This window comes from Tachyglossus aculeatus, chromosome X1 (assembly GCF_015852505.1).
Source record: "Tachyglossus aculeatus isolate mTacAcu1 chromosome X1, mTacAcu1.pri, whole genome shotgun sequence".
NCBI classification, from domain to species: domain Eukaryota; kingdom Metazoa; phylum Chordata; class Mammalia; order Monotremata; family Tachyglossidae; genus Tachyglossus; species Tachyglossus aculeatus.
The window spans coordinates 53,267,123-53,273,122 of record NC_052101.1 but is presented as its reverse complement, the minus strand read 5'-3'; positions in this window follow the sequence as shown (position 1 = coordinate 53,273,122).

The window sequence follows — 6,000 nt, the reverse complement described above, 5'->3', positions numbered from 1 at the left end:
CAGTGTCAGGAAAGATGAGTGTGTAGATTAGCTGGAGAGGGTGCAGTGGTGGGAGCAGGAGGAAGAACAATGATTAACAAGTGGGCAACATGAATATGTCAAGATAAAATAGTTGGATCAATAATATAATGCATAATAACTTGCATGTGAATCTAGGTTCTGAGTCTAGAAATGAAATCCCTAGGCACCAAGGATGGGTGTTGGGTGGGCATGATTAAGGGACTGAGGAAGGAAGTTCTTGGAGGAGGTGAGATTTCAAGAGGAAAGTGAAATGAAAGGGGGTTCCAGGCTGGTGAAACAGAGCGTGTGAGGGGTCTGGGGCAGGAGAATAGAGAGTGAGGAGCCATCAGAAGGGGAGCTGGGGAGAACCTCCAATGGCTGCCCATTCCTTTCAGCATCAAGCAGAAACTCCTGAAGGCACTCAATCAGCTCTCCCTCCTATTTGTTCACTATCTCTTCTGCCACCAATAATATTCATAATAATAATGATGATAATTGTGGTATTTGTTAAGTGCTTACCATATTTACTTTATTTGTACATATTTATTCTATTTATTTTATTTTGTTAATATGTTTTGTTTTGTTGTCTGTCTCCCCCTTCTAGACTGTGAGCCCGCTGTTGGGTAGGGACCGTCTCTATATGTTGCCAACTTGTACTTCCCAGGCACTTAGTACAGTGCTCTGCACACAGTAAGTGCTCAATAAATATGATTGAATGAATGAATGAATGTGCATTGTACTGAGCCCTGGGGGAAGTACAAGATAAGCAGATCAGACACAGTCCCTGTTCAAAACGAGGTTCACAGTCTAAGGGGGAGGTAGAACACCTAGTTCACCCCCATTTTACAGATGCCAAAACTGAGACACAAAGAATTTAAGGGATTTGCCAAAGTTCATTTGCCAAAGTACCACAAAAGTGGTAGAGCTGAGGTTAGAACCCAGGTCTCCTGGCTCATAGTCCTGTGCTGTTTCCACCAGCATATTCTGCTTGTGGTAGTCTCTCCCAACTGCTTTGCCCCCACTAGGCACCACTGATTGATTGATTGGTAATTGGACATAAAAGAGCCAAATACCAGGCATTCAATAGTTGCTATTAAATCAATCAACCATATTTATTGAGCACTTTGTGCAAAGCACTGTACTAAACGCTTGGGGGGTACAATGTAATAGAGTTGGAAGATACGTTCCCTGCACATGCCTGCTGCAGGTAGAGTCCTGAGAAAAGTTCAAAGGAGTAGAGCTCATCCCTGTCAAAAACAGAGTAAACACACACACACACACACACACACACACACACACACACACACACACACAGAGCAAATTATCACAGAGCCCAATGAGGAGCTGTATAGAAGTGGGCCAACTCAATTTAGCAACCCAAATCCAAGGGCCCATGCACAGGCCAGCAGTGGGTGGGATAGGCAGGGTGCCCTCGGTCCATAGTGGTGAATGTAGGAAGACTTCAAGCCAACTTGGAATCTCCACCCTGGCATGCGCTAGACACACCCTGGCCTTGACACCCTTGCAAGCTGTGTGGGTCGGAAATACCAGAGCTGCATTCAGGTGCCAGAGGGCAACTTGCCCTAAACATGCCTGCATGGACCATTTCTTTCTCCACTGCTCTCAGGAGGAAAAATGGATTATTCGCTTTTAGCTAATCCATAGATGGCAGATGGGCCTTGGGTTAGCCGGCACCCTCGAGAACAGTTCCCTGCCTGCTACAGCCCAGAAGAAACCCATTCAGTCTTAAGCTCCTTGTGGGCAAGGGCTATGCCTTTTACTTTTAATGCACTGGCCCAAGTGCCTAGAAGAGTGCCTCAACTACAGCAGGTGGCCAGTAAGTACCAATGGAAGATTGAATGAAATGCTTGTTTGCCCTCGTAAATACCTCAGTCCACTCTCTGCCCACAGTGACCACCAGTCCAATGCTCTGCACACGGAAGGCTCCCAGTAAAGGACTCTGCATGCAGTAAGTGCCCAATTCAGGGTTCTGTACACAGTGGGCACCCAGAAAAACACTCTGCACACATTTATCCCCATTCCTCAAAAAACCTCCAATGGTTATCCATTACTCTCTTAATAACAACAATAATAATAATTTTGGCATTTGTTAAAAAGTGCCGGAGTAGATACAAGATAATCAGGTCAGACACAGTCCCTGTCCCACATGGGGCTCATAGTCTAAGGAAGAGAGTGAGCAGGTATTGAAACTCCATTTTACAGATGAGGAAACCGAGCCACAGAGAATTTAAGTGACTTGCCCAAGATCACAAAGCAGGCAAGCGGTGGAGCCTAGACTAGAACCCAGGTCCTCTGACTCCCTGGCCCATGCTCTTTCCACTAGGCCCCACTGCTTTACTCTGCATCAGATAGGAACTCCTCCCCATCCACCCTAAGGCACTCAATCAACTCTCTCTCCCTTATTTATCTTTTTTCCTCTCCCACTAGCCCCCAGTTACCCTGCTTCGCTCCTTAGATGCCAACCTACTCAGTGTGGCTCACTCTCGTCTCTCTTGCCCATGCCTTCCCTCCCTCACCCTTCACATCCAGCAGATCACTGCTCTCTCCATCTTCAAGATCTTTCAGAAATCACATCTCCTCCAGGAGGTCTTCCCTGATCAATCAATAAGCGATTCATTCATTCAGTCGTGTTTATTGAGCACTTACTGTGTGCAGAGCACTGTACTAAGCACTTGGGATGTTTATTGAGCACTTGTGTGTGGAACACTCTACTAGGGGCTGGGAAAGAGGTGGGAATTAGACCAGAACCTGTCCCTCACGAGGCCCATAATTCACAAAGGGGCATACAACCTATTTCCCCCTTCTGCCCCTTCAACACTTCTGCATTACCTAAGTACTTGGGGACTCATGCCTCTTCTTCCACCCCTTCCCATAACACTTCTGTACCTATCTTCTCCAATGCAACTTTGCTTCTTCGTATTCATATACTCTAGACTGCAAACTCCCTCTAGCCTGTAAACTCTTTGTGGGCAGGGAATGTGTCTGTTATACTGTACATTTTATATTGTTGTATTGTACTCTCCCCAATCAATCAATCAATCAATCGTATTTATTGAGCGCTTACTGTGTGCAGTACTGTGTACTGTGTACAAGTTGGCAACACATAGAGATGGTCCCTACCCAACAGTGGTACAGTGTACTAAGGTACAGTGCCCCGCACACAGTAAGCATTCAATAAATGTGATTGATTGATTGATGGTCTGTCCCCCTTAATAAAGTGTAAGCTCCTACAGGTCAAGCATTATACTTATCCACATGCTTACAGCAATGCTTAGAAAACAGAAGGCACTCAATAAACATTATTGATTGATTAGCCAGGTAGTAACAGTGTTCTGCAAGCAGAAGGTACTCAATCAATGCTGGGGGTGATTAGGGCAATGATAACTACCAGTCTTCAATAATAATAATCATATTTATTAAGCATTTTCTAAGTGCCAAAGCTCTGTGCTAAGCACTAGGGTACATACAAGATAATCTGAGCAGGCATAGTCTCTGTCCCACAATCAGAGGTAGCCAGAGCAAATATCTTCTCCCCATTTTTTACAGATGAGAGAACAGGCCCAGAAAGGTTAACTTTCTTGCCCAAGGTCAAGCAGCAAGCAGGTGGCAGAACTGGGATGAGAATCCAGTCTTGCATTCTTTCCAATAGGCCCTGGTTCTTCTGCTGCAATGCATCTCCCCTCCAGCACATTCATCTCCACCTTCAGGCACCCTCAGCTCAGGCTCAACCTGGGCAATGAGGACAGAACCCAGCCCATCCTTGAGGGGGCAATCGCATGGGTGTCTGTGACTAATAAAACACCTAATAGTCCTGGAGCCCAGAAGACACAGGTTGTGAGATTTCCCTCCATAGAGCCTAGGTGCCTCAGTCAGGCAAGCTAAAGGGCCAGGAGGGTCCCAGTAGCCCACCAACCCACACCCACACAGGACTTGGAGGGGTTCCTCCTCTTCCTCTTCCTCCTCCTACTTCTGCTCTTCCTTCTCTTTCTCCTCTCTTCCCTCCTCCTCCCACCCCTGCCCTACCACCAGATTACAAATAATACAAGGGTTTCTGGCCTGGGGAAGAATGCGGAGCTTTAATCCCTCGCAGCAGAGCCCCAGATATATGCTCCATTCCAGTCCCAATCCAGCCCCACCCCAAGCAAGCCAGCTGTCCAACACCTTTCTGCACCTCCCCACCCCACCCACACACCCAAAGCCTGGGCCAGTTCTGAGTTTCGCCATTTGGAGTGTGAGCAGAGCAAGCAGCTGGCATCTGGCTGCATTCCCCAGAAGCAGAGTAGTCATTCATCCAGTTGTGAATGACTGAAATGGTGAAAGTGAGAGGCCCTCTGCTTGCCCCTTCTTCTCCCTTCCTGGTTTCCCACCTTTTTTATAATGACATTTATTAAGCGCTTACTGTGTGCAAAGCACTGTTCTAATCTTCTGGATTTGTGCTTCCCTCTCTGCTCACCACCTGCCTTTTCCTGTGGCTTGGGACCATACCCAAATCTATTCCTTTCCCAGTGATCCATTTGCCCCAACCCCGCTTAGCCTGGGAGCCACTTGAGGACCAGGCAGATGGGCCTGAATCAATACTCCCTCCTGCTTAGACTGTGAGCCCCATGTGGGACAGGGACTCTGTCCAATCTGATTACCTTGCATCTAGCCCAGCACCTAGTAAGCTCTTAACAAGTACCATTATTATTAATATCTCTATTCTTTTTCCCAGTACTATGCACAGTGTTGGGCACCCAGGAAGCACTTAACCTCCTTCCCTCCTTCCCTTACCTCCTTACTGTCTTACCTCCTTCCCTTCCCCACAGCACCTGTATATATGTATATATGTTTGTACATATTTATTACTCTATTTATTTATTTATTTAACTTGTACATATCTATTCTATTTATTTTATTTTGTTAATATGTTTGGTTTTGTTCTCTGTCTCCCCCTTCTAGACTGTGAGCCCACTGTTGGGTAGGGACTGTCTCTATACGTTGCCAACTTGTACTTCCCAAGCGCTTAGTACAGTGCTCTGCACACAGTAAGCACTCAATAAATATGATTGATTAATTGATTGATTGATTAACAAAATTCAGAAACAGCTAGAACTAAAATAAGCCAGGCAGTCCTTGGACTGCTAGACAATTGGTTTCTGAAAACTGCATCTCAAGTTAAAAAGCTGTTCCAGAAACCAATTTTCTCAAGTAAATCATGTTATAAATGGGGAGTTGGTTCCAGAACCAAGGTTGGTTACTCAAATTTTTCCAAAATTGCCCAGAATTGGATACTCAGTCAATTACAGGTGAGCAAAATGGCATGGTTAATGTAGTCCCGTTGGGCCAAGTTTCCACAATAGGAGAGCCATTCTTACTGAATTGGAAGTAAAATGGACATGTGGACCCTCCCTGGTGACTCTGCCTGGGAAAACCTTCAAAGCCTTATTGAGATCACATCTCCTCCAAGAGGTCTTCCCCCATTAAGCCCTCTTTTCCCTGGCTCTCTCTCCCTTCTGTCATCTTTGCACATGGATTTATGACCTTTGGACATTTGATATTCACCCCACAGCACTTATGTATATATCATGGGTTCTAATCCCAGCTCCTCCACTTGTCTGCTGTGTGACTTTGGGCAAGTCACTTCACTTCTCTGTGCTTCAGTTACCTCATCTGTAAAATGGGGATTGAAACTGGGAGCTCCATGTGGGACAGGGACTGTATCCAACCTGATTTGCTTGTATCCACCTCAGCACTTACTACACTATCTGGCAGGTAGTAAGCACTTAACAAATACCACAATTATTTTTATTATTATCTATAAATTATATATTATAAATTATTTATATTAATATCTGTCTCACCAACTCGTTGTGGGCAGGGAACATGTCTGCCAACTCTGTAGTACTATATTCTTCCAAGCGCTTAGTATGGAGCTCTGCACACACTAAGCGCTCAGTAAATACCATTGATGATGATGATGATGATGATGACGATGATGAA